This window comes from Carassius auratus, unplaced genomic scaffold (assembly GCF_003368295.1).
Source record: "Carassius auratus strain Wakin unplaced genomic scaffold, ASM336829v1 scaf_tig00039390, whole genome shotgun sequence".
NCBI classification, from domain to species: Eukaryota; Metazoa; Chordata; class Actinopteri; order Cypriniformes; family Cyprinidae; genus Carassius; species Carassius auratus.
In genome coordinates this window covers 27,501-55,000 of record NW_020526508.1, presented here as the reverse complement: position 1 = coordinate 55,000, position 27,500 = coordinate 27,501, and the positions used below count along the sequence as shown (strand labels likewise).

At 37.0% G+C, this 27,500-nt stretch overlaps 15 non-coding genes and 3 pseudogenes across 15 annotated transcripts in view; all 18 read left to right on the top strand.

Moving 5' to 3' along the window:
- The window catches only part of LOC113083815 (5S ribosomal RNA), a 119-nt gene extending 83 nt beyond the window's left edge, over positions 1-36 (top strand). The window contains exon 1 of the ribosomal RNA XR_003283431.1: positions 1-36. This exon is cut by the window's left edge and continues 83 nt beyond it. This is a non-coding gene — a ribosomal RNA (5S ribosomal RNA).
- Positions 37-404: 368 nt separating this feature from the next.
- LOC113083797 (uncharacterized) lies at positions 405-523 on the top strand (annotated as a pseudogene).
- A 362-nt stretch (positions 524-885) lies between these two features.
- On the top strand, positions 886-1,004 carry LOC113083802 (5S ribosomal RNA). Its single transcript, XR_003283418.1, has one exon. It is a non-coding gene; the product is annotated as a 5S ribosomal RNA (ribosomal RNA).
- A 6,443-nt stretch (positions 1,005-7,447) lies between these two features.
- On the top strand, positions 7,448-7,566 carry LOC113083786 (5S ribosomal RNA). Its single transcript, XR_003283412.1, has one exon. It is a non-coding gene; the product is annotated as a 5S ribosomal RNA (ribosomal RNA).
- A 513-nt stretch (positions 7,567-8,079) lies between these two features.
- LOC113083796 (5S ribosomal RNA) lies at positions 8,080-8,198 on the top strand. The gene has a single exon (XR_003283417.1). It is a non-coding gene; the product is annotated as a 5S ribosomal RNA (ribosomal RNA).
- Positions 8,199-8,567: 369 nt separating this feature from the next.
- On the top strand, positions 8,568-8,686 carry LOC113083829 (5S ribosomal RNA). Its single transcript, XR_003283445.1, has one exon. It is a non-coding gene; the product is annotated as a 5S ribosomal RNA (ribosomal RNA).
- A 364-nt stretch (positions 8,687-9,050) lies between these two features.
- Positions 9,051-9,169, top strand: LOC113083784 (5S ribosomal RNA). The gene has a single exon (XR_003283411.1). It is a non-coding gene; the product is annotated as a 5S ribosomal RNA (ribosomal RNA).
- Positions 9,170-9,544: 375 nt separating this feature from the next.
- On the top strand, positions 9,545-9,663 carry LOC113083768 (5S ribosomal RNA). The gene has a single exon (XR_003283395.1). It is a non-coding gene; the product is annotated as a 5S ribosomal RNA (ribosomal RNA).
- Positions 9,664-10,027: 364 nt separating this feature from the next.
- LOC113083773 (5S ribosomal RNA) lies at positions 10,028-10,146 on the top strand. The gene has a single exon (XR_003283400.1). It is a non-coding gene; the product is annotated as a 5S ribosomal RNA (ribosomal RNA).
- Positions 10,147-10,658: 512 nt separating this feature from the next.
- LOC113083779 (5S ribosomal RNA) lies at positions 10,659-10,777 on the top strand. The gene has a single exon (XR_003283406.1). It is a non-coding gene; the product is annotated as a 5S ribosomal RNA (ribosomal RNA).
- Positions 10,778-11,288: 511 nt separating this feature from the next.
- Positions 11,289-11,407, top strand: LOC113083814 (5S ribosomal RNA). The gene has a single exon (XR_003283430.1). It is a non-coding gene; the product is annotated as a 5S ribosomal RNA (ribosomal RNA).
- A 367-nt stretch (positions 11,408-11,774) lies between these two features.
- LOC113083795 (uncharacterized) lies at positions 11,775-11,893 on the top strand (annotated as a pseudogene).
- A 364-nt stretch (positions 11,894-12,257) lies between these two features.
- Positions 12,258-12,376, top strand: LOC113083843 (5S ribosomal RNA). The gene has a single exon (XR_003283458.1). It is a non-coding gene; the product is annotated as a 5S ribosomal RNA (ribosomal RNA).
- A 6,354-nt stretch (positions 12,377-18,730) lies between these two features.
- Positions 18,731-18,849, top strand: LOC113083783 (5S ribosomal RNA). Its single transcript, XR_003283410.1, has one exon. It is a non-coding gene; the product is annotated as a 5S ribosomal RNA (ribosomal RNA).
- Positions 18,850-19,361: 512 nt separating this feature from the next.
- LOC113083831 (5S ribosomal RNA) lies at positions 19,362-19,480 on the top strand. The gene has a single exon (XR_003283447.1). It is a non-coding gene; the product is annotated as a 5S ribosomal RNA (ribosomal RNA).
- A 513-nt stretch (positions 19,481-19,993) lies between these two features.
- Positions 19,994-20,112, top strand: LOC113083794 (uncharacterized; annotated as a pseudogene).
- Positions 20,113-20,474: 362 nt separating this feature from the next.
- LOC113083820 (5S ribosomal RNA) lies at positions 20,475-20,593 on the top strand. The gene has a single exon (XR_003283436.1). It is a non-coding gene; the product is annotated as a 5S ribosomal RNA (ribosomal RNA).
- A 6,434-nt stretch (positions 20,594-27,027) lies between these two features.
- On the top strand, positions 27,028-27,146 carry LOC113083782 (5S ribosomal RNA). The gene has a single exon (XR_003283409.1). It is a non-coding gene; the product is annotated as a 5S ribosomal RNA (ribosomal RNA).
- The last annotated feature ends 354 nt before the right edge of the window (positions 27,147-27,500 follow it).

Here is a 27,500-nt window from a genome sequence, read left to right as displayed (position 1 = left end):
TGGGAGACCCCCTGGGAATACCAGGTGCTGTAAGCTTTTTGGAAACTTTTCACTTAGTATATAATAATTTTGCCAAAAAATAGAGTCAATGCCCGATCTCTGAATATTAGCAGGTTTGGGCCTGGTTAGTACATGGATGGGAGACTGCCTGGGAATACCAGGTGCTTTAAACTTTTTGGAAAATTTCACGATTTATATAATAATCTTGCAAAAAAAAAAAAAAAAAAAAGAGTCAATGCCCGATCTCTGAATCTTACCAGGCTTAGGTCTGGTTAGTACTTGGATGAGAGACTGCCTAGGAATACCAGGTGCTTTAAGCTTTTGGGTTTTCTTTCCTACTTATATAATGTACTGGCGATTAGATGGGCTGGTCTTTAAATAACCCTCTCTTTGCAGCAGTCTTCGCTTACGGCCATACCAACCTGGCTATGCCCGATCTCGTCTGCTCTCCGAAGCTAAGCAGGTTTGGGCCTAGTTAGTACTTGGATGGGAGACCGCCTGGGAATACCAGGTCCTGTAAGCTTTTTGGAAACTTTTCACTTAGTATATAATAATTTTGCCAAAAAATAGAGTCAATGCCCGATCTCTGAATATTAGCAGGTTTGGGCCTGTTAGTACATGGATGGGAGACTGCCTGGGAATACCAGGTGCTTTAAACTCTTTGGAAAATTTCACGATTTATATAATAATCTTGCAAAAAAAAAAAAAAAGAGTCAATGCCCGATCTCTGAATCTTAGCAGGTTTAGGTCTGGTTAGTACTTGGATGAGAGACTGCCTAGGAATACCAGGTGCTTTAAGCTTTTGGGTTTTCTTTCCTACTTATATAATGTACTGACGATTAGATGGGCTGGTCTTTAAATAGCCCTATCTTTGCAGCAGTCTTCGCTTACGGCCATACCAACCTGGTTATGCCCGATCTCGTCTGCTCTCGGAAGCTAAGCAGGTTTGGGCCTGGTTAGTACTTGGATGGGAGACCGCCTGGGAATACCAGGTGCTGTAAGCTTTTTGGAAACTTTTCACTTAGTATATAATAATTTTGCCAAAAAATAGAGTCAATGCCCGATCTCTGAATATTAGCAGGTTTGGGCCTGGTTAGTACATGGATGGGAGACTGCCTGGGAATACCAGGTGCTTTAAACTTTTTGGAAAATTTCACGATTTATATAATAATCTTGCAAAAAAAAAAAAAAAAAAAAAAAAAGAGTCAATGCCCGATCTCTGAATCTTACCAGGCTTAGGTCTGGTTAGTACTTGGATGAGAGACTGCCTAGGAATACCAGGTGCTTTAAGCTTTTGGGTTTTCTTTCCTACTTATATAATGTACTGGCGATTAGATGGGCTGGTCTTTAAATAACCCTCTCTTTGCAGCAGTCTTCGCTTACGGCCATACCAACCTGGCAACGCTAGAGTGCTAGCAGGAAGTGAGGTGGCAGTAGTGGGTGAGAGTAGGCTCACCATTGTTGTTTGTAAACCCATTTTTTGTTTAAAGTTAGCTTTTTTTCTGTTTTTCTGTTTTGTTTTGTTTTTAAGTTCAAACACTTCCCAGCAGCCTAGGCTGTCTGGGGAGGATTTTTATTTTTGGAGGTTTTTTTTTGTTATTTTTTCAAAATTGGACTGATTACATGGAAATGAACAAGGAAATGGCAGGAGAAAGACGCAGGGACTTTGACACGGAAAACACTACAGGACAACGGCTTGGATACAACGAGGCAAAGAAAATGATTATTTATTCAAAGGAAGCAACTGTAATTGTGGATCTGGCAGAGGTGAGAGATGGATCGGTGCAGGATATTATCAAAGAAGTGAATGAAAAAATTGGAGGAGGAAAGATTTTGGCGATAAGACCAAGACAAGGCAAAGAATTCGAGATCACATTATCAAATGAGGAGGAGTGTGAAAAGCTAGAGGATGGACTAAGAATCAAGCAACAATTTTGTGAGATTAGAAAGCTACAAGTAAGAGAATATGTTGTTTCTTTTATGCATTTGCCTGCATATGTTGATGACCAGGATATATTAGATAAATTGGAGGCATGGGGTGTAACTCCCTCAACCAACATTAAGAGAAGAACATATCCGGGTACTGAAATAGCAGATGGTACGAGATATGTAAAGGTCAGGTTTCCAAAGGAAGTTGTATCTCTACCATATAGCAGCAAGTTTGAGACTGCTGAGGGTACACAGTACTTTCGGATTATACACGATCGGCAGGTGAAAACCTGTAGATTGTGTATGGATCCAGGACATGTATTTAAAGATTGCCCGGACTTTATTTGTTACCAGTGCAAAGAGCAGGGGCACTTGGCAAGAAGCTGCAATGCAGTGAAGTGCCCGGAATGTAGGAAAGTGTTGGTGAGGTGCGAATGTTGGATGGGGGAGGGAGAAAATAGTAGTGAACAAGAAACAGATATGGTTGTTAATGTGGGTGGGCAAAAGCAGAGGGAAACCGAGATGGACAATGTTTTAAACAAGGAGATGGAAGATTGTGGACTGGGAGAGGAAAATGAAGAGGAAGAACATCAAGCAGACACAGGAGGAGAGGAAAAAGAAAATGATGGAGAAAAAACAATATCACAAGGGACGGTGCAAAGGACCATGGAAATAAGCAAAGAACAGGAGGAACAAAAAAACAATGAGGAAGATTATCAGGAGGGGAGAATGGAGAGAAAAGGAGAAGAGAAACACTGTGGACTGAGAGGGGACAATGGAGAGAAAGAACATCAGGTGGACACAGGAGAAAAGAAGAAAGAACTAGATGTAGAAATAACAACATCTCAATGGACTGTGCAAAAGACTATGGATATGAGCGAGGAACATGGGGAACAACAAAACGACGAGGAAGGTTATCAGGAGAGGAGAATGGAGAGAAAAGGAGAAGAGAAACGTAGGAAAGAACGAGAAGGAATACAAAGAAGAAGAACTTTAAAGGTAACACCCAATATAGACATTGCAAAGAAAAGATTTTTAAGGCAAGGAATATTAAAAGACAAGGAGGGTTGTGAGAACAGATTTGATGTACTGAGAGATATGGAGCATGACTGAAAAAAAAAATGAAATGTTTTAATTATTTATTTTATATTGTTTTTATGTTTTTAAGAGTTGTTTCATTTAATGCACGAGGTTTAATGGATGTGGAGAAATTTGAAAATATGAGGGAATTATGTAGAGGGGTGGATGTATTTGTATTACAAGAAACAAATTGGAAAAATTATTGTGTTAAAAGGTTTGAAAATTTATGGGATGGGAATATACATTGTAATAATGGTACAGAGAAAACTGGGAAAGGGGTTGCTATTTTAATAAGAAGAGAGGTGTGTGAAAAAGAAAGTGTGGTGTTTAATGATGGAGCAGGGAAATGTTTAGCTGTTGAAATAGAAAAAGGAAATGAGAGATGTACAATATGTAACATACATGCTCCAAATGAAGAAAAGCAAAAGGTGGAATTTTTTAAAACAATATCTGCAAATGTAAGAATTAATGAAAGGGTGATTTTAATGGGGGATTTTAATACTGTTTTTACAGAATTAGACTTAGCAAGTAATATGGTTTTTAAGACTGATAAGGGAAGGGAGGAGTTGAACAAACTGATGGGGGATTTTAAATTGATTGATGTGTGGAGAGAAAGAAATAGAACGAGTAGGCAATTTTCAAGAAGACAATTTGTTTTAAAAGAACTGAAACAAAGTAGGATTGATTATATTTTATGTACAGAGGAAATGCAAGGGAATATTACTAATGTTTATTATAAACGAGTTGGTCTTAGTGATCATTCTCTCTTATTTTTAACATTAGATTCTTCAAGTGTGAAAAGGGGAGGGGGAGTGTGGGTTTTAAATGCAAAGATTTTAAAGAGTAATGCATATCAGGAAAGTATTAAAGGGATTGTGGAAGAAAGCAAAATTAATAGAATGTATAGGGAAGAGAAAAGAGTATGGTGGGATAGTGTTAAGTGGGAAATAAAGACATGTTCAATAGAATACAGCAAAAATGTCAGAAAATTAGAAAGACAGAAGGAAACCGAATTAACCAAACTCCTGAATAATGAGTTAAGTAAAGTGTCAGAAAGCAATGGAAAAGAGGAAATTGAAAAAATAATAATGCTACAAGATAAATTAAAGATATTAGAAGAGGAAAAATGTAAGGGTGCAATTATAAGAAGTAAAGCAAAATATGCAGTAGAGGGAGAAAGATGCACAAAATTTTTCTTTAATTTAGAACAAAATAGGCAGAAGGCTGATCTATTGAAAGAAGTCTTAAATAAAAAAGGGGAAATAGAAACAGAAACTAAAGAAATTTTGAAAACAGTAAAGCAATATTACATGGACATGTTTAAGGGACAAGGTATAGGAAAAAATGATGAGGAGTTTTTGATTAAACAAATTAAATCTAAGTTAACAGGTGAGGACAGGATTTTGTGTGATGAAGAAATTAAGGAAGAAGAAATAGATATTGCAATTCAACAGTTAAAACCTGGAAAGAGCCCTGGTGTGGATGGTTTGACTAATGAATTTTATAAAACTTTTAGAGAAATGTTAGTGCCAATTTTAAAAGAAGTTTTTGAAGAAATTTTCAAGAAGGGGGTGTTGAGTGAAAAAATGAAGATAGGCATGGTAAAAATGATTTACAAAAAAAGCGGTAATCCAAAAGATCTTAAAAATTTTAGACCTATATCCATGTTGAATACAGATTTTAAAATATTAGCAAAAGTATTAGCAAACAGATTAAAAAAGGTTTTACCAAAAATAATAAAAACAACACAGGCATACGGGGTGCAAGGAAGAGATATAGTAGATGTGGTTAAAAGTATAAGAGACACAATTTATTATATGAAGGAGAAGGGAAAGGGGGGATTTTTAATAAGTCTGGATTTAGAAAAGGCATTTGACAGGGTAGAGCATGAGTTTTTATTTGATGTTCTTAAGGCTTTTGGTTTTGGAGAAAATTTTAGAAAATGGATTTGGATTTTTTACTCAGATGTGTTAACATGCATAAAATGCAATGGTTTTTTAACGGATTGTTTTCAACCAACAAGGTCGATCAGGCAAGGATGCCCACTGTCTGCCTTACTTTACTCTCTGGTAGCCGAGCCACTTGGTTTGGCTATTAAGGCAGACAGAGAAATCAAAGGAATACAAATAAAGAACCATTTCCAAAGAGAAGCAGTGTATCAGTATGCAGATGATACAACCTTGTTGGTAGAAGACATCCAAAGTATTGATAGGGCAATGGGGATTTTAGAAAGATATTGTAAAGGGTCGGGAGCCAAAGTAAATGTGGGGAAAAGTGTGTGTATGAGGATTGGCAGAGTAGAGGAAATACCGCAGCATATACAATTCAAGGAGGAAATGCAGCACATCAAGATTTTGGGGTTGTGGGTTGGTATTGATTCTAATAAGGCAGACACTTTGAATTGGGAAGGTGTTTTAAATGGAATTGGAAAAAGACTGAGATTTTGGCAAATTAGAGATTTAAAGCTAAGGGGGAAAGTTTTAATTATAAATTCATTGATGCTGTCGAAAGTCTGGTATGTGTTGGGAGTAACCCCATTGCCTCATCTGTACTACAAAAAAATGAAAGAATTGGTTTTAAAGTTTTTATGGGGAAATGGAAGGGCTAAGATTGCATATGATACATTACTTGGAAACATAAAGGAGGGAGGATTGGGACTTTTAGATCCATTTTTAAGAATGAGAACGCTGAGAATTAAAACAGTTCAGAAGTTTCTAGAGAGCAAAAGTGATGTAATTTGGAAAAGAGTCATGGAATATTACCTGGAAAAATTTAATATGGGATGTAATGTTTTATGGATGAAAATGAAAAGCTGGATGTTAAAAGGTCTGCCATGTTTTTATGTGGAGGTTTTGGAATCATGGGGGGAATTTTTAGAAAATGTACTGATTTTACCTAAAGGAAGGGCCCAGCTTTTAGAACAACCATTGTTTTTAAATCCGAATATCATAAGGGACGGCAAGGTCATGTATTATAAAGAATGGTGGGATTGTGGTTTGAGACAAATAAAAGATCTATTGTATGAGGTGATAGAGGGTTATGTACCTTTACAGGCAGTTGTGGATGCATTGAGAGAGGGGGGCAAAAGGGCGTGGAGAAGGAAGTTAGAAGGACAATATGAGGATTTAAAGAAAGCGATACCAAAGGACTGGATTGAAAGAATTGAAAACTATGAGAGTGGGGATGAGAATGAATTTCCAGATGTATTTTTTAAAAGGTTAAATGGGGAAAACGTTCATTTTAATTTATGCAAAGTAAGGAATGTGTATAGTATTTTTAGGTCTATCGCTTTTACAAAACCAGTAGCTTTGAACTACTGGAAAGAAAGATATGATGACTTAAATGAAAATGAAATTTGGGGAAACGTGAGGTTGAAATATATGGAACCAATTTTAGAGAATTTTAATTATTTATTGAGACACAATTGTATATTAACAGAGATGAGATTACATAAAATAGGAATTCAAAATGATGCAAAGTGTAAAGTGTGTATGAAAGAAAAGGAAGGACTGTTACATCTGTTTTTTTATTGTGAAAGGTTAGATGATTTTATGAGAAAAATGAAGGAAATTGCAAAAGAAATTTTGGAGGGGAAGTATGATGAGGACCAAAAGAAGTGGGAAACAATGTTTTTATTTGGTCATAATGACTGTAATATGTATACCTTTAATTTATGTGTAACAATAGCAAAGTATGTAATATGGTTGAGAAGAAACATGGCGAAATATGATGGGAAAAATGTTGATGTGTGGATAATCTTTAAAAACAGGATGGAATACTCTGTGAGACTGTTATGGAATTATTTCTCAATGGAAAACAAAGAGGATGAATTTATAGAAATGATTGTAAGAGGGAATCCAATGTTGGAAATGAAAGAAAATGGTGTAAACTGGCTATGGGGGAAATATGAATAATAATGTCATGGATTGTAACTGTATGAAACAAATTAAATGAATTTTTTATAATAAAAAAAAAAAAAAAAAAATCTCGTCTGCTCTCCGAAGCTAAGCAGGTTTGGGCCTAGTTAGTACTTGGATGGGAGACCGCCTGGGAATACCAGGTGCTGTAAGCTTTTTGGAAACTTTTCACTTAGTATATAATAATTTTGCCAAAAAATAGAGTCAATGCCCGATCTCTGAATATTAGCAGGTTTGGGCCTGTTAGTACATGGATGGGAGACTGCCTGGGAATACCAGGTGCTTTAAACTTTTTGGAAAATTTCACGATTTATATAATAATCTTGCAAAAAAAAAAAAAAAAAAAGAGTCAATGCCCGATCTCTGAATCTTACCAGGTTTAGGTCTGGTTAGTACTTGGATGAGAGACTGCCTAGGAATACCAGGTGTTTTAAGCTTTTGGGTTTTCTTTCCTACTTATATAATATACTGGCGATTAGATGGGCTGCTCTTTAAATAGCCCTCTCTTTGCAGCATTTTTCGCTTACAGCCATACCAATCTGGCTATGCCCGGTCTCGTCTGCTCTCCGAAGCTAAGCAGGTTTGGGCCTGGTTAGTACTTGGATGGGAGACCGCCTGGGAATACCAGGTGCTGTAAGCTTTTTGGAAACTTTACACTTAGTATATAATAATTTTGCCAAAAAATAGTCAATGCCGATCTCTGAATATTAGCAGGTTTGGGACTGGTTACTACATGGATGGGAGACTGCCTGGGAAAACCAGGTGCTTTAAACTTTTTGGAAAATTTCACGACTTATATAATAATCTTGCAAAAAAAAAAAAAAAAAAAAAAAAAAAAGTCAATGCCCGATCTCTGAATATTAGCAGGTTTGGGCCTGTTAGTACATGGATGGGAGACTGCCTGGGAATACCAGGTGCTTTAAACTCTTTGGAAAATTTCACGATTTATATAATAATCTTGCAAAAAAAAAAAAAAAAGAGTCAATGCCCAATCTCTGAATCTTAGCAGGTTTAGGTCTGGTTAGTACTTGGATGAGAGACTGCCTAGGAATACCAGGTGCTTTAAGCTTTTGGGTTTTCTTTCCTACTTATATAATGTACTGACGATTAGATGGGCTGGTCTTTAAATAGCCCTCTCTTTGCAGCAGTCTTCGCTTACGGCCATACCAACCTGGTTATGCCCGATCTCGTCTGCTCTCGGAAGCTAAGCAGGTTTGGGCCTGGTTAGTACTTGGATGGGAGACCGCCTGGGAATACCAGGTGCTGTAAGCTTTTTGGAAACTTTTCACTTAGTATATAATAATTTTGCCAAAAAATAGAGTCAATGCCCGATCTCTGAATATTAGCAGGTTTGGGCCTGGTTAGTACATGGATGGGAGACTGCCTGGGAATACCAGGTGCTTTAAACTTTTTGGAAAATTTCACGATTTATATAATAATCTTGCAAAAAAAAAAAAAAAAAAAAAGAGTCAATGCCCGATCTCTGAATCTTACCAGGCTTAGGTCTGGTTAGTACTTGGATGAGAGACTGCCTAGGAATACCAGGTGCTTTAAGCTTTTGGGTTTTCTTTCCTACTTATATAATGTACCGACGATTAGATGGGCTGGTCTTTAAATAGCCCTCTCTTTGCAGCAGTCTTCGCTTACGGCCATACCAACCTGGCTATGCCCGATCTCGTCTGCTCTCGGAAGCTAAACAGGTTTGGGCCTGGTTAGTACTTGGATGGGAGACCGCCTGGGAATACCAGGTGCTGTAAGCTTTTTGGAAACTTTTCACTTAGTATATAATAATTTTGACAAAAAATAGAGTCAATGCCCGATCTCTGAATATTAGCAGGTTTGGGCCTGGTAAGTACATGGATGGGAGACTGCCTGGGAATACCAGGTGCTTTAAACTCTTTGGAAAATTTCACGATTTATATAATAATCTTGCAAAAAAAAAAAAAAAAGAGTCAATGCCCGATCTCTGAATCTTAGCAGGTTTAGGTCTGGTTAGTACTTGGATGAGAGACTGCCTAGGAATACCAGGTGCTTTAAGCTTTTGGGTTTTCTTTCCTACTTATATAATGTACTGACGATTAGATGGGCTGGTCTTTAAATAGCCCTATCTTTGCAGCAGTCTTCGCTTACGGCCATACCAACCTGGTTATGCCCGATCTCGTCTGCTCTCGGAAGCTAAGCAGGTTTGGGCCTGGTTAGTACTTGGATGGGAGACCGCCTGGGAATACCAGGTGCTGTAAGCTTTTTGGAAACTTTTCACTTAGTATATAATAATTTTGCCAAAAAATAGAGTCAATGCCCGATCTCTGAATATTAGCAGGTTTGGGCCTGGTTAGTACATGGATGGGAGACTGCCTGGGAATACCAGGTGCTTTAAACTTTTTGGAAAATTTCACGATTTATATAATAATCTTGCAAAAAAAAAAAAAAAAAAAAAAAAAAAGAGTCAATGCCCGATCTCTGAATCTTACCAGGCTTAGGTCTGGTTAGTACTTGGATGAGAGACTGCCTAGGAATACCAGGTGCTTTAAGCTTTTGGGTTTTCTTTCCTACTTATATAATGTACTGACGATTAGATGGGCTGGTCTTTAAATAACCCTCTCTTTGCAGCAGTCTTTGCTTACGGCCATACCAACCTGGCTATGCCCGATCTCGTCTGCTCTCCGAAGCTAAGCAGGTTTGGGCCTAGTTAGTACTTGGATGGGAGACCGCCTGGGAATACCAGGTGCTGTAAGCTTTTTGGAAACTTTTCACTTAGTATATAATAATTTTGCCAAAAAATAGAGTCAATGCCCGATCTCTGAATATTAGCAGGTTTGGGCCTGTTAGTACATGGATGGGAGACTGCCTGGGAATACCAGGTGCTTTAAACATTTTGGAAAATTTCACGATTTATATAATAATCTTGCAAAAAAAAAAAAAAAAAGAATCAATGCCCGATCTCTGAATCTTAGCAGGTTTAGGTCTGGTTAGTACTTGGATGAGAGACTGCCTAGGAATACCAGGTGCTTTAAGATTTTGGGTTTTCTTTCCTACTTATATAATGTACTGACGATTAGATGGGCTGGTCTTTAAATAGCCCTATCTTTGCAGCAGTCTTCGCTTACGGCCATACCAACCTGGTTATGCCCGATCTCGTCTGCTCTCGGAAGCTAAGCAGGTTTGGGCCTGGTTAGTACTTGGATGGGAGACCGCCTGGGAATACCAGGTGCTGTAAGCTTTTTGGAAACTTTTCACTTAGTATATAATAATTTTGACCAAAAATAGAGTCAATGCCCGATCTCTGAATATTAGCAGGTTTGGGCCTGGTAAGTACATGGATGGGAGACTGCCTGGGAATACCAGGTGCTTTAAACTTTTTGAAAAATTTCACGATTTATATAATAATCTTGCCAAAAAAAAAAAAAAAAAAAGTCAATGCCCGATCTCTGAATATTAGCAGGTTTGGGCCTGTTAGTACATGGATGGGAGACTGCCTGGGAATACCAGGTGCTTTAAACTTTTTGGAAAATTTCACGATTTATATAATAATCTTGCAAAAAAAAAAAAAAAAAAAAGAGTCAATGCCCGATCTCTGAATCTTACCAGGTTTAGGTCTGGTTAGTACTTGGATGAGAGACTGCCTAGGAATACCAGGTGTTTTAAGCTTTTGGGTTTTCTTTCCTACTTATATAATATACTGGCGATTAGATGGGCTGCTCTTTAAATAGCCCTCTCTTTGCAGCATTTTTCGCTTACAGCCATACCAATCTGGCTATGCCCGGTCTCGTCTGCTCTCTGAAGCTAAGCAGGTTTGGGCCTGGTTAGTACTTGGATGGGAGACCGCCTGGGAATACCAGGTGCTGTAAGCTTTTTGGAAACTTTACACTTAGTATATAATAATTTTGCCAAAAAATAGTCAATGCCGATCTCTGAATATTAGCAGGTTTGGGACTGGTTACTACATGGATGGGAGACTGCCTGGGAAAACCAGGTGCTTTAAACTTTTTGGAAAATTTCACGACTTATATAATAATCTTGCAAAAAAAAAAAAAAAAAAAAAAAAAAGTCAATGCCCGATCTCTGAATATTAGCAGGTTTGGGCCTGTTAGTACATGGATGGGAGACTGCCTGGGAATACCAGGTGCTTTAAACTCTTTGGAAAATTTCACGATTTATATAATAATCTTGCAAAAAAAAAAAAAAAAGAGTCAATGCCCAATCTCTGAATCTTAGCAGGTTTAGGTCTGGTTAGTACTTGGATGAGAGACTGCCTAGGAATACCAGGTGCTTTAAGCTTTTGGGTTTTCTTTCCTACTTATATAATGTACTGACGATTAGATGGGCTGGTCTTTAAATAGCCCTCTCTTTGCAGCAGTCTTCGCTTACGGCCATACCAACCTGGTTATGCCCGATCTCGTCTGCTCTCGGAAGCTAAGCAGGTTTGGGCCTGGTTAGTACTTGGATGGGAGACCCCCTGGGAATACCAGGTGCTGTAAGCTTTTTGGAAACTTTTCACTTAGTATATAATAATTTTGCCAAAAAATAGAGTCAATGCCCGATCTCTGAATATTAGCAGGTTTGGGCCTGGTTAGTACATGGATGGGAGACTGCCTGGGAATACCAGGTGCTTTAAACTTTTTGGAAAATTTCACGATTTATATAATAATCTTGCAAAAAAAAAAAAAAAAAAAGAGTCAATGCCCGATCTCTGAATCTTACCAGGCTTAGGTCTGGTTAGTACTTGGATGAGAGACTGCCTAGGAATACCAGGTGCTTTAAGCTTTTGGGTTTTCTTTCCTACTTATATAATGTACTGGCGATTAGATGGGCTGGTCTTTAAATAACCCTCTCTTTGCAGCAGTCTTCGCTTACGGCCATACCAACCTGGCTATGCCCGATCTCGTCTGCTCTCCGAAGCTAAGCAGGTTTGGGCCTAGTTAGTACTTGGATGGGAGACCGCCTGGGAATACCAGGTCCTGTAAGCTTTTTGGAAACTTTTCACTTAGTATATAATAATTTTGCCAAAAAATAGAGTCAATGCCCGATCTCTGAATATTAGCAGGTTTGGGCCTGTTAGTACATGGATGGGAGACTGCCTGGGAATACCAGGTGCTTTAAACTCTTTGGAAAATTTCACGATTTATATAATAATCTTGCAAAAAAAAAAAAAAAAAGAGTCAATGCCCGATCTCTGAATCTTAGCAGGTTTAGGTCTGGTTAGTACTTGGATGAGAGACTGCCTAGGAATACCAGGTGCTTTAAGCTTTTGGGTTTTCTTTCCTACTTATATAATGTACTGACGATTAGATGGGCTGGTCTTTAAATAGCCCTATCTTTGCAGCAGTCTTCGCTTACGGCCATACCAACCTGGTTATGCCCGATCTCGTCTGCTCTCGGAAGCTAAGCAGGTTTGGGCCTGGTTAGTACTTGGATGGGAGACCGCCTGGGAATACCAGGTGCTGTAAGCTTTTTGGAAACTTTTCACTTAGTATATAATAATTTTGCCAAAAAATAGAGTCAATGCCCGATCTCTGAATATTAGCAGGTTTGGGCCTGGTTAGTACATGGATGGGAGACTGCCTGGGAATACCAGGTGCTTTAAACTTTTTGGAAAATTTCACGATTTATATAATAATCTTGCAAAAAAAAAAACCAGGTGCTTTAAGCTTTTGGGTTTTCTTTCCTACTTATATAATGTACTGGCGATTAGATGGGCTGGTCTTTAAATAACCCTCTCTTTGCAGCAGTCTTCGCTTACGGCCATACCAACCTGGCAACGCTAGAGTGCTAGCAGGAAGTGAGGTGGCAGTAGTGGGTGAGAGTAGGCTCACCATTGTTGTTTGTAAACCCATTTTTTGTTTAAAGTTAGCTTTTTTTCTGTTTTTCTGTTTTGTTTTGTTTTTAAGTTCAAACACTTCCCAGCAGCCTAGGCTGTCTGGGGAGGATTTTTATTTTTGGAGGTTTTTTTTTGTTATTTTTTCAAAATTGGACTGATTACATGGAAATGAACAAGGAAATGGCAGGAGAAAGACGCAGGGACTTTGACACGGAAAACACTACAGGACAACGGCTTGGATACAACGAGGCAAAGAAAATGATTATTTATTCAAAGGAAGCAACTGTAATTGTGGATCTGGCAGAGGTGAGAGATGGATCGGTGCAGGATATTATCAAAGAAGTGAATGAAAAAATTGGAGGAGGAAAGATTTTGGCGATAAGACCAAGACAAGGCAAAGAATTCGAGATCACATTATCAAATGAGGAGGAGTGTGAAAAGCTAGAGGATGGACTAAGAATCAAGCAACAATTTTGTGAGATTAGAAAGCTACAAGTAAGAGAATATGTTGTTTCTTTTATGCATTTGCCTGCATATGTTGATGACCAGGATATATTAGATAAATTGGAGGCATGGGGTGTAACTCCCTCAACCAACATTAAGAGAAGAACATATCCGGGTACTGAAATAGCAGATGGTACGAGATATGTAAAGGTCAGGTTTCCAAAGGAAGTTGTATCTCTACCATATAGCAGCAAGTTTGAGACTGCTGAGGGTACACAGTACTTTCGGATTATACACGATCGGCAGGTGAAAACCTGTAGATTGTGTATGGATCCAGGACATGTATTTAAAGATTGCCCGGACTTTATTTGTTACCAGTGCAAAGAGCAGGGGCACTTGGCAAGAAGCTGCAATGCAGTGAAGTGCCCGGAATGTAGGAAAATGTTGGTGAGGTGCGAATGTTGGATGGGGGAGGGAGAAAATAGTAGTGAACAAGAAACAGATATGGTTGTTAATGTGGGTGGGCAAAAGCAGAGGGAAACCGAGATGGACAATGTTTTAAACAAGGAGATGGAAGATTGTGGACTGGGAGAGGAAAATGAAGAGGAAGAACATCAAGCAGACACAGGAGGAGAGGAAAAAGAAAATGATGGAGAAAAAACAATATCACAAGGGACGGTGCAAAGGACCATGGAAATAAGCAAAGAACAGGAGGAACAAAAAAACAATGAGGAAGATTATCAGGAGGGGAGAATGGAGAGAAAAGGAGAAGAGAAACACTGTGGACTGAGAGGGGACAATGGAGAGAAAGAACATCAGGTGGACACAGGAGAAAAGAAGAAAGAACTAGATGTAGAAATAACAACATCTCAATGGACTGTGCAAAAGACTATGGATATGAGCGAGGAACATGGGGAACAACAAAACGACGAGGAAGGTTATCAGGAGAGGAGAATGGAGAGAAAAGGAGAAGAGAAACGTAGGAAAGAACGAGAAGGAATACAAAGAAGAAGAACTTTAAAGGTAACACCCAATATAGACATTGCAAAGAAAAGATTTTTAAGGCAAGGAATATTAAAAGACAAGGAGGGTTGTGAGAACAGATTTGATGTACTGAGAGATATGGAGCATGACTGAAAAAAAAAATGAAATGTTTTAATTATTTATTTTATATTGTTTTTATGTTTTTAAGAGTTGTTTCATTTAATGCACGAGGTTTAATGGATGTGGAGAAATTTGAAAATATGAGGGAATTATGTAGAGGGGTGGATGTATTTGTATTACAAGAAACAAATTGGAAAAATTATTGTGTTAAAAGGTTTGAAAATTTATGGGATGGGAATATACATTGTAATAATGGTACAGAGAAAACTGGGAAAGGGGTTGCTATTTTAATAAGAAGAGAGGTGTGTGAAAAAGAAAGTGTGGTGTTTAATGATGGAGCAGGGAAATGTTTAGCTGTTGAAATAGAAAAAGGAAATGAGAGATGTACAATATGTAACATACATGCTCCAAATGAAGAAAAGCAAAAGGTGGAATTTTTTAAAACAATATCTGCAAATGTAAGAATTAATGAAAGGGTGATTTTAATGGGGGATTTTAATACTGTTTTTACAGAATTAGACTTAGCAAGTAATATGGTTTTTAAGACTGATAAGGGAAGGGAGGAGTTGAACAAACTGATGGGGGATTTTAAATTGATTGATGTGTGGAGAGAAAGAAATAGAACGAGTAGGCAATTTTCAAGAAGACAATTTGTTTTAAAAGAACTGAAACAAAGTAGGATTGATTATATTTTATGTACAGAGGAAATGCAAGGGAATATTACTAATGTTTATTATAAACGAGTTGGTCTTAGTGATCATTCTCTCTTATTTTTAACATTAGATTCTTCAAGTGTGAAAAGGGGAGGGGGAGTGTGGGTTTTAAATGCAAAGATTTTAAAGAGTAATGCATATCAGGAAAGTATTAAAGGGATTGTGGAAGAAAGCAAAATTAATAGAATGTATAGGGAAGAGAAAAGAGTATGGTGGGATAGTGTTAAGTGGGAAATAAAGACATGTTCAATAAAATACAGCAAAAATGTCAGAAAATTAGAAAGACAGAAGGAAACCGAATTAACCAAACTCCTGAATAATGAGTTAAGTAAAGTGTCAGAAAGCAATGGAAAAGAGGAAATTGAAAAAATAATAATGCTACAAGATAAATTAAAGATATTAGAAGAGGAAAAATGTAAGGGTGCAATTATAAGAAGTAAAGCAAAATATGCAGTAGAGGGAGAAAGATGCACAAAATTTTTCTTTAATTTAGAACAAAATAGGCAGAAGGCTGATCTATTGAAAGAAGTCTTAAATAAAAAAGGGGAAATAGAAACAGAAACTAAAGAAATTTTGAAAACAGTAAAGCAATATTACATGGACATGTTTAAGGGACAAGGTATAGGAAAAAATGATGAGGAGTTTTTGATTAAACAAATTAAATCTAAGTTAACAGGTGAGGACAGGATTTTGTGTGATGAAGAAATTAAGGAAGAAGAAATAGATATTGCAATTCAACAGTTAAAACCTGGAAAGAGCCCTGGTGTGGATGGTTTGACTAATGAATTTTATAAAACTTTTAGAGAAATGTTAGTGCCAATTTTAAAAGAAGTTTTTGAAGAAATTTTCAAGAAGGGGGTGTTGAGTGAAAAAATGAAGATAGGCATGGTAAAAATGATTTACAAAAAAAGCGGTAATCCAAAAGATCTTAAAAATTTTAGACCTATATCCATGTTGAATACAGATTTTAAAATATTAGCAAAAGTATTAGCAAACAGATTAAAAAAGGTTTTACCAAAAATAATAAAAACAACACAGGCATACGGGGTGCAAGGAAGAGATATAGTAGATGTGGTTAAAAGTATAAGAGACACAATTTATTATATGAAGGAGAAGGGAAAGGGGGGATTTTTAATAAGTCTGGATTTAGAAAAGGCATTTGACAGGGTAGAGCATGAGTTTTTATTTGATGTTCTTAAGGCTTTTGGTTTTGGAGAAAATTTTAGAAAATGGATTTGGATTTTTTACTCAGATGTGTTAACATGCATAAAATGCAATGGTTTTTTAACGGATTGTTTTCAACCAACAAGGTCGATCAGGCAAGGATGCCCACTGTCTGCCTTACTTTACTCTCTGGTAGCCGAGCCACTTGGTTTGGCTATTAAGGCAGACAGAGAAATCAAAGGAATACAAATAAAGAACCATTTCCAAAGAGAAGCAGTGTATCAGTATGCAGATGATACAACCTTGTTGGTAGAAGACATCCAAAGTATTGATAGGGCAATGGGGATTTTAGAAAGATATTGTAAAGGGTCGGGAGCCAAAGTAAATGTGGGGAAAAGTGTGTGTATGAGGATTGGCAGAGTAGAGGAAATACCGCAGCATATACAATTCAAGGAGGAAATGCAGCACATCAAGATTTTGGGGTTGTGGGTTGGTATTGATTCTAATAAGGCAGACACTTTGAATTGGGAAGGTGTTTTAAATGGAATTGGAAAAAGACTGAGATTTTGGCAAATTAGAGATTTAAAGCTAAGGGGGAAAGTTTTAATTATAAATTCATTGATGCTGTCGAAAGTCTGGTATGTGTTGGGAGTAACCCCATTGCCTCATCTGTACTACAAAAAAATGAAAGAATTGGTTTTAAAGTTTTTATGGGGAAATGGAAGGGCTAAGATTGCATATGATACATTACTTGGAAACATAAAGGAGGGAGGATTGGGACTTTTAGATCCATTTTTAAGAATGAGAACGCTGAGAATTAAAACAGTTCAGAAGTTTCTAGAGAGCAAAAGTGATGTAATTTGGAAAAGAGTCATGGAATATTACCTGGAAAAATTTAATATGGGATGTAATGTTTTATGGATGAAAATGAAAAGCTGGATGTTAAAAGGTCTGCCATGTTTTTATGTGGAGGTTTTGGAATCATGGGGGGAATTTTTAGAAAATGTACTGATTTTACCTAAAGGAAGGGCCCAGCTTTTAGAACAACCATTGTTTTTAAATCCGAATATCATAAGGGACGGCAAGGTCATGTATTATAAAGAATGGTGGGATTGTGGTTTGAGACAAATAAAAGATCTATTGTATGAGGTGATAGAGGGTTATGTACCTTTACAGGCAGTTGTGGATGCATTGAGAGAGGGGGGCAAAAGGGCGTGGAGAAGGAAGTTAGAAGGACAATATGAGGATTTAAAGAAAGCGATACCAAAGGACTGGATTGAAAGAATTGAAAACTATGAGAGTGGGGATGAGAATGAATTTCCAGATGTATTTTTTAAAAGGTTAAATGGGGAAAACGTTCATTTTAATTTATGCAAAGTAAGGAATGTGTATAGTATTTTTAGGTCTATCGCTTTTACAAAACCAGTAGCTTTGAACTACTGGAAAGAAAGATATGATGACTTAAATGAAAATGAAATTTGGGGAAACGTGAGGTTGAAATATATGGAACCAATTTTAGAGAATTTTAATTATTTATTGAGACACAATTGTATATTAACAGAGATGAGATTACATAAAATAGGAATTCAAAATGATGCAAAGTGTAAAGTGTGTATGAAAGAAAAGGAAGGACTGTTACATCTGTTTTTTTATTGTGAAAGGTTAGATGATTTTATGAGAAAAATGAAGGAAATTGCAAAAGAAATTTTGGAGGGGAAGTATGATGAGGACCAAAAGAAGTGGGAAACAATGTTTTTATTTGGTCATAATGACTGTAATATGTATACCTTTAATTTATGTGTAACAATAGCAAAGTATGTAATATGGTTGAGAAGAAACATGGCGAAATATGATGGGAAAAATGTTGATGTGTGGATAATCTTTAAAAACAGGATGGAATACTCTGTGAGACTGTTATGGAATTATTTCTCAATGGAAAACAAAGAGGATGAATTTATAGAAATGATTGTAAGAGGGAATCCAATGTTGGAAATGAAAGAAAATGGTGTAAACTGGCTATGGGGGAAATATGAATAATAATGTCATGGATTGTAACTGTATGAAACAAATTAAATGAATTTTTTATAATAAAAAAAAAAAAAAAAAAATCTCGTCTGCTCTCCGAAGCTAAGCAGGTTTGGGCCTAGTTAGTACTTGGATGGGAGACCGCCTGGGAATACCAGGTGCTGTAAGCTTTTTGGAAACTTTTCACTTAGTATATAATAATTTTGCCAAAAAATAGAGTCAATGCCCGATCTCTGAATATTAGCAGGTTTGGGCCTGTTAGTACATGGATGGGAGACTGCCTGGGAATACCAGGTGCTTTAAACTTTTTGGAAAATTTCACGATTTATATAATAATCTTGCAAAAAAAAAAAAAAAAAAAGAGTCAATGCCCGATCTCTGAATCTTACCAGGTTTAGGTCTGGTTAGTACTTGGATGAGAGACTGCCTAGGAATACCAGGTGTTTTAAGCTTTTGGGTTTTCTTTCCTACTTATATAATATACTGGCGATTAGATGGGCTGCTCTTTAAATAGCCCTCTCTTTGCAGCATTTTTCGCTTACAGCCATACCAATCTGGCTATGCCCGGTCTCGTCTGCTCTCCGAAGCTAAGCAGGTTTGGGCCTGGTTAGTACTTGGATGGGAGACCGCCTGGGAATACCAGGTGCTGTAAGCTTTTTGGAAACTTTACACTTAGTATATAATAATTTTGCCAAAAAATAGTCAATGCCGATCTCTGAATATTAGCAGGTTTGGGACTGGTTACTACATGGATGGGAGACTGCCTGGGAAAACCAGGTGCTTTAAACTTTTTGGAAAATTTCACGACTTATATAATAATCTTGCAAAAAAAAAAAAAAAAAAAAAAAAAAAGTCAATGCCCGATCTCTGAATATTAGCAGGTTTGGGCCTGTTAGTACATGGATGGGAGACTGCCTGGGAATACCAGGTGCTTTAAACTCTTTGGAAAATTTCACGATTTATATAATAATCTTGCAAAAAAAAAAAAAAAAGAGTCAATGCACAATCTCTGAATCTTAGCAGGTTTAGGTCTGGTTAGTACTTGGATGAGAGACTGCCTAGGAATACCAGGTGCTTTAAGCTTTTGGGTTTTCTTTCCTACTTATATAATGTACTGACGATTAGATGGGCTGGTCTTTAAATAGCCCTCTCTTTGCAGCAGTCTTCGCTTACGGCCATACCAACCTGGTTATGCCCGATCTCGTCTGCTCTCGGAAGCTAAGCAGGTTTGGGCCTGGTTAGTACTTGGATGGGAGACCGCCTGGGAATACCAGGTGCTGTAAGCTTTTTGGAAACTTTTCACTTAGTATATAATAATTTTGACAAAAAATAGAGTCAATGCCCGATCTCTGAATATTAGCAGGTTTGGGCCTGGTAAGTACATGGATGGGAGACTGCCTGGGAATACCAGGTGCTCTAAACTTTTTGGAAAATTTCAAGATTTATATAATAATCTTGCCAAAAAAAAAAAAAAAAAAAGTCAATGCCCGATCTCTGAATATTAGCAGGTTTGGGCCTGGTTAGTACATGGATGGGAGACTGCCTGGGAATACCAGGTGCTTTAAACTTTTTGGAAAATTTCACGATTTATATAATAATCTTGCAAAAAAAAAAAAAAAAAAAAGAGTCAATGCCCGATCTCTGAATCTTACCAGGCTTAGGTCTGGTTAGTACTTGGATGAGAGACTGCCTAGGAATACCAGGTGCTTTAAGCTTTTGGGTTTTCTTTCCTACTTATATAATGTACTGGCGATTAGATGGGCTGGTCTTTAAATAACCCTCTCTTTGCAGCAGTCTTCGCTTACGGCCATACCAACCTGGCTATGCCCGATCTCGTCTGCTCTCCGAAGCTAAGCAGGTTTGGGCCTAGTTAGTACTTGGATGGGAGACCGCCTGGGAATACCAGGTCCTGTAAGCTTTTTGGAAACTTTTCACTTAGTATATAATAATTTTGCCAAAAAATAGAGTCAATGCCCGATCTCTGAATATTAGCAGGTTTGGGCCTGTTAGTACATGGATGGGAGACTGCCTGGGAATACCAGGTGCTTTAAACTCTTTGGAAAATTTCACGATTTATATAATAATCTTGCAAAAAAAAAAAAAAAGAGTCAATGCCCGATCTCTGAATCTTAGCAGGTTTAGGTCTGGTTAGTACTTGGATGAGAGACTGCCTAGGAATACCAGGTGCTTTAAGCTTTTGGGTTTTCTTTCCTACTTATATAATGTACTGACGATTAGATGGGCTGGTCTTTAAATAGCCCTATCTTTGCAGCAGTCTTCGCTTACGGCCATACCAACCTGGTTATGCCCGATCTCGTCTGCTCTCGGAAGCTAAGCAGGTTTGGGCCTGGTTAGTACTTGGATGGGAGACCGCCTGGGAATACCAGGTGCTGTAAGCTTTTTGGAAGCTTTTCACTTAGTATATAATAATTTTGCCAAAAAATAGAGTCAATGCCCGATCTCTGAATATTAGCAGGTTTGGGCCTGGTTAGTACATGGATGGGAGACTGCCTGGGAATACCAGGTGCTTTAAACTTTTTGGAAAATTTCACGATTTATATAATAATCTTGCAAAAAAAAAAAAAAAAAAAAAAAAAAGAGTCAATGCCCGATCTCTGAATCTTACCAGGCTTAGGTCTGGTTAGTACTTGGATGAGAGACTGCCTAGGAATACCAGGTGCTTTAAGCTTTTGGGTTTTCTTTCCTACTTATATAATGTACTGGCGATTAGATGGGCTGGTCTTTAAATAACCCTCTCTTTGCAGCAGTCTTCGCTTACGGCCATACCAACCTGGCAACGCTAGAGTGCTAGCAGGAAGTGAGGTGGCAGTAGTGGGTGAGAGTAGGCTCACCATTGTTGTTTGTAAACCCATTTTTTGTTTAAAGTTAGCTTTTTTTCTGTTTTTCTGTTTTGTTTTGTTTTTAAGTTCAAACACTTCCCAGCAGCCTAGGCTGTCTGGGGAGGATTTTTATTTTTGGAGGTTTTTTTTTGTTATTTTTTCAAAATTGGACTGATTACATGGAAATGAACAAGGAAATGGCAGGAGAAAGACGCAGGGACTTTGACACGGAAAACACTACAGGACAACGGCTTGGATACAACGAGGCAAAGAAAATGATTATTTATTCAAAGGAAGCAACTGTAATTGTGGATCTGGCAGAGGTGAGAGATGGATCGGTGCAGGATATTATCAAAGAAGTGAATGAAAAAATTGGAGGAGGAAAGATTTTGGCGATAAGACCAAGACAAGGCAAAGAATTCGAGATCACATTATCAAATGAGGAGGAGTGTGAAAAGCTAGAGGATGGACTAAGAATCAAGCAACAATTTTGTGAGATTAGAAAGCTACAAGTAAGAGAATATGTTGTTTCTTTTATGCATTTGCCTGCATATGTTGATGACCAGGATATATTAGATAAATTGGAGGCATGGGGTGTAACTCCCTCAACCAACATTAAGAGAAGAACATATCCGGGTACTGAAATAGCAGATGGTACGAGATATGTAAAGGTCAGGTTTCCAAAGGAAGTTGTATCTCTACCATATAGCAGCAAGTTTGAGACTGCTGAGGGTACACAGTACTTTCGGATTATACACGATCGGCAGGTGAAAACCTGTAGATTGTGTATGGATCCAGGACATGTATTTAAAGATTGCCCGGACTTTATTTGTTACCAGTGCAAAGAGCAGGGGCACTTGGCAAGAAGCTGCAATGCAGTGAAGTGCCCGGAATGTAGGAAAGTGTTGGTGAGGTGCGAATGTTGGATGGGGGAGGGAGAAAATAGTAGTGAACAAGAAACAGATATGGTTGTTAATGTGGGTGGGCAAAAGCAGAGGGAAACCGAGATGGACAATGTTTTAAACAAGGAGATGGAAGATTGTGGACTGGGAGAGGAAAATGAAGAGGAAGAACATCAAGCAGACACAGGAGGAGAGGAAAAAGAAAATGATGGAGAAAAAACAATATCACAAGGGACGGTGCAAAGGACCATGGAAATAAGCAAAGAACAGGAGGAACAAAAAAACAATGAGGAAGATTATCAGGAGGGGAGAATGGAGAGAAAAGGAGAAGAGAAACACTGTGGACTGAGAGGGGACAATGGAGAGAAAGAACATCAGGTGGACACAGGAGAAAAGAAGAAAGAACTAGATGTAGAAATAACAACATCTCAATGGACTGTGCAAAAGACTATGGATATGAGCGAGGAACATGGGGAACAACAAAACGACGAGGAAGGTTATCAGGAGAGGAGAATGGAGAGAAAAGGAGAAGAGAAACGTAGGAAAGAACGAGAAGGAATACAAAGAAGAAGAACTTTAAAGGTAACACCCAATATAGACATTGCAAAGAAAAGATTTTTAAGGCAAGGAATATTAAAAGACAAGGAGGGTTGTGAGAACAGATTTGATGTACTGAGAGATATGGAGCATGACTGAAAAAAAAAATGAAATGTTTTAATTATTTATTTTATATTGTTTTTATGTTTTTAAGAGTTGTTTCATTTAATGCACGAGGTTTAATGGATGTGGAGAAATTTGAAAATATGAGGGAATTATGTAGAGGGGTGGATGTATTTGTATTACAAGAAACAAATTGGAAAAATTATTGTGTTAAAAGGTTTGAAAATTTATGGGATGGGAATATACATTGTAATAATGGTACAGAGAAAACTGGGAAAGGGGTTGCTATTTTAATAAGAAGAGAGGTGTGTGAAAAAGAAAGTGTGGTGTTTAATGATGGAGCAGGGAAATGTTTAGCTGTTGAAATAGAAAAAGGAAATGAGAGATGTACAATATGTAACATACATGCTCCAAATGAAGAAAAGCAAAAGGTGGAATTTTTTAAAACAATATCTGCAAATGTAAGAATTAATGAAAGGGTGATTTTAATGGGGGATTTTAATACTGTTTTTACAGAATTAGACTTAGCAAGTAATATGGTTTTTAAGACTGATAAGGGAAGGGAGGAGTTGAACAAACTGATGGGGGATTTTAAATTGATTGATGTGTGGAGAGAAAGAAATAGAACGAGTAGGCAATTTTCAAGAAGACAATTTGTTTTAAAAGAACTGAAACAAAGTAGGATTGATTATATTTTATGTACAGAGGAAATGCAAGGGAATATTACTAATGTTTATTATAAACGAGTTGGTCTTAGTGATCATTCTCTCTTATTTTTAACATTAGATTCTTCAAGTGTGAAAAGGGGAGGGGGAGTGTGGGTTTTAAATGCAAAGATTTTAAAGAGTAATGCATATCAGGAAAGTATTAAAGGGATTGTGGAAGAAAGCAAAATTAATAGAATGTATAGGGAAGAGAAAAGAGTATGGTGGGATAGTGTTAAGTGGGAAATAAAGACATGTTCAATAGAATACAGCAAAAATGTCAGAAAATTAGAAAGACAGAAGGAAACCGAATTAACCAAACTCCTGAATAATGAGTTAAGTAAAGTGTCAGAAAGCAATGGAAAAGAGGAAATTGAAAAAATAATAATGCTACAAGATAAATTAAAGATATTAGAAGAGGAAAAATGTAAGGGTGCAATTATAAGAAGTAAAGCAAAATATGCAGTAGAGGGAGAAAGATGCACAAAATTTTTCTTTAATTTAGAACAAAATAGGCAGAAGGCTGATCTATTGAAAGAAGTCTTAAATAAAAAAGGGGAAATAGAAACAGAAACTAAAGAAATTTTGAAAACAGTAAAGCAATATTACATGGACATGTTTAAGGGACAAGGTATAGGAAAAAATGATGAGGAGTTTTTGATTAAACAAATTAAATCTAAGTTAACAGGTGAGGACAGGATTTTGTGTGATGAAGAAATTAAGGAAGAAGAAATAGATATTGCAATTCAACAGTTAAAACCTGGAAAGAGCCCTGGTGTGGATGGTTTGACTAATGAATTTTATAAAACTTTTAGAGAAATGTTAGTGCCAATTTTAAAAGAAGTTTTTGAAGAAATTTTCAAGAAGGGGGTGTTGAGTGAAAAAATGAAGATAGGCATGGTAAAAATGATTTACAAAAAAAGCGGTAATCCAAAAGATCTTAAAAATTTTAGACCTATATCCATGTTGAATACAGATTTTAAAATATTAGCAAAAGTATTAGCAAACAGATTAAAAAAGGTTTTACCAAAAATAATAAAAACAACACAGGCATACGGGGTGCAAGGAAGAGATATAGTAGATGTGGTTAAAAGTATAAGAGACACAATTTATTATATGAAGGAGAAGGGAAAGGGGGGATTTTTAATAAGTCTGGATTTAGAAAAGGCATTTGACAGGGTAGAGCATGAGTTTTTATTTGATGTTCTTAAGGCTTTTGGTTTTGGAGAAAATTTTAGAAAATGGATTTGGATTTTTTACTCAGATGTGTTAACATGCATAAAATGCAATGGTTTTTTAACGGATTGTTTTCAACCAACAAGGTCGATCAGGCAAGGATGCCCACTGTCTGCCTTACTTTACTCTCTGGTAGCCGAGCCACTTGGTTTGGCTATTAAGGCAGACAGAGAAATCAAAGGAATACAAATAAAGAACCATTTCCAAAGAGAAGCAGTGTATCAGTATGCAGATGATACAACCTTGTTGGTAGAAGACATCCAAAGTATTGATAGGGCAATGGGGATTTTAGAAAGATATTGTAAAGGGTCGGGAGCCAAAGTAAATGTGGGGAAAAGTGTGTGTATGAGGATTGGCAGAGTAGAGGAAATACCGCAGCATATACAATTCAAGGAGGAAATGCAGCACATCAAGATTTTGGGGTTGTGGGTTGGTATTGATTCTAATAAGGCAGACACTTTGAATTGGGAAGGTGTTTTAAATGGAATTGGAAAAAGACTGAGATTTTGGCAAATTAGAGATTTAAAGCTAAGGGGGAAAGTTTTAATTATAAATTCATTGATGCTGTCGAAAGTCTGGTATGTGTTGGGAGTAACCCCATTGCCTCATCTGTACTACAAAAAAATGAAAGAATTGGTTTTAAAGTTTTTATGGGGAAATGGAAGGGCTAAGATTGCATATGATACATTACTTGGAAACATAAAGGAGGGAGGATTGGGACTTTTAGATCCATTTTTAAGAATGAGAACGCTGAGAATTAAAACAGTTCAGAAGTTTCTAGAGAGCAAAAGTGATGTAATTTGGAAAAGAGTCATGGAATATTACCTGGAAAAATTTAATATGGGATGTAATGTTTTATGGATGAAAATGAAAAGCTGGATGTTAAAAGGTCTGCCATGTTTTTATGTGGAGGTTTTGGAATCATGGGGGGAATTTTTAGAAAATGTACTGATTTTACCTAAAGGAAGGGCCCAGCTTTTAGAACAACCATTGTTTTTAAATCCGAATATCATAAGGGACGGCAAGGTCATGTATTATAAAGAATGGTGGGATTGTGGTTTGAGACAAATAAAAGATCTATTGTATGAGGTGATAGAGGGTTATGTACCTTTACAGGCAGTTGTGGATGCATTGAGAGAGGGGGGCAAAAGGGCGTGGAGAAGGAAGTTAGAAGGACAATATGAGGATTTAAAGAAAGCGATACCAAAGGACTGGATTGAAAGAATTGAAAACTATGAGAGTGGGGATGAGAATGAATTTCCAGATGTATTTTTTAAAAGGTTAAATGGGGAAAACGTTCATTTTAATTTATGCAAAGTAAGGAATGTGTATAGTATTTTTAGGTCTATCGCTTTTACAAAACCAGTAGCTTTGAACTACTGGAAAGAAAGATATGATGACTTAAATGAAAATGAAATTTGGGGAAACGTGAGGTTGAAATATATGGAACCAATTTTAGAGAATTTTAATTATTTATTGAGACACAATTGTATATTAACAGAGATGAGATTACATAAAATAGGAATTCAAAATGATGCAAAGTGTAAAGTGTGTATGAAAGAAAAGGAAGGACTGTTACATCTGTTTTTTTATTGTGAAAGGTTAGATGATTTTATGAGAAAAATGAAGGAAATTGCAAAAGAAATTTTGGAGGGGAAGTATGATGAGGACCAAAAGAAGTGGGAAACAATGTTTTTATTTGGTCATAATGACTGTAATATGTATACCTTTAATTTATGTGTAACAATAGCAAAGTATGTAATATGGTTGAGAAGAAACATGGCGAAATATGATGGGAAAAATGTTGATGTGTGGATAATCTTTAAAAACAGGATGGAATACTCTGTGAGACTGTTATGGAATTATTTCTCAATGGAAAACAAAGAGGATGAATTTATAGAAATGATTGTAAGAGGGAATCCAATGTTGGAAATGAAAGAAAATGGTGTAAACTGGCTATGGGGGAAATATGAATAATAATGTCATGGATTGTAACTGTATGAAACAAATTAAATGAATTTTTTATAATAAAAAAAAATTTCGTCTGCTCTCCGAAGCTAAGCAGGTTTGGGCCTAGTTAGTACTTGGATGGGAGACCGCCTGGGAATACCAGGTGCTGTAAGCTTTTTGGAAACTTTTCACTTAGTATATAATAATTTTGCCAAAAAATAGAGTCAATGCCCGATCTCTGAATATTAGCAGGTTTGGGCCTGTTAGTACATGGATGGGAGACTGCCTGGGAATACCAGGTGCTTTAAACTTTTTGGAAAATTTCACGATTTATATAATAATCTTGCAAAAAAAAAAAAAAAAAAAGAGTCAATGCCCGATCTCTGAATCTTACCAGGTTTAGGTCTGGTTAGTACTTGGATGAGAGACTGCCTAGGAATACCAGGTGTTTTAAGCTTTTGGGTTTTCTTTCCTACTTATATAATATACTGGCGATTAGATGGGCTGCTCTTTAAATAGCCCTCTCTTTGCAGCATTTTTCGCTTACAGCCATACCAATCTGGCTATGCCCGGTCTCGTCTGCTCTCCGAAGCTAAGCAGGTTTGGGCCTGGTTAGTACTTGGATGGGAGACCGCCTGGGAATACCAGGTGCTGTAAGCTTTTTGGAAACTTTACACTTAGTATATAATAATTTTGCCAAAAAATAGAGTCAATGCCGATCTCTGAATATTAGCAGGTTTGGGACTGGTTACTACATGGATGGGAGACTGCCTGGGAAAACCAGGTGCTTTAAACTTTTTGGAAAATTTCACGACTTATATAATAATCTTGCAAAAAAAAAAAAAAAAAAAAAAAAAAGTCAATGCCCGATCTCTGAATATTAGCAGGTTTGGGCCTGTTAGTACATGGATGGGAGACTGCCTGGGAATACCAGGTGCTTTAAACTCTTTGGAAAATTTCACGATTTATATAATAATCTTGCAAAAAAAAAAAAAAAAGAGTCAATGCCCAATC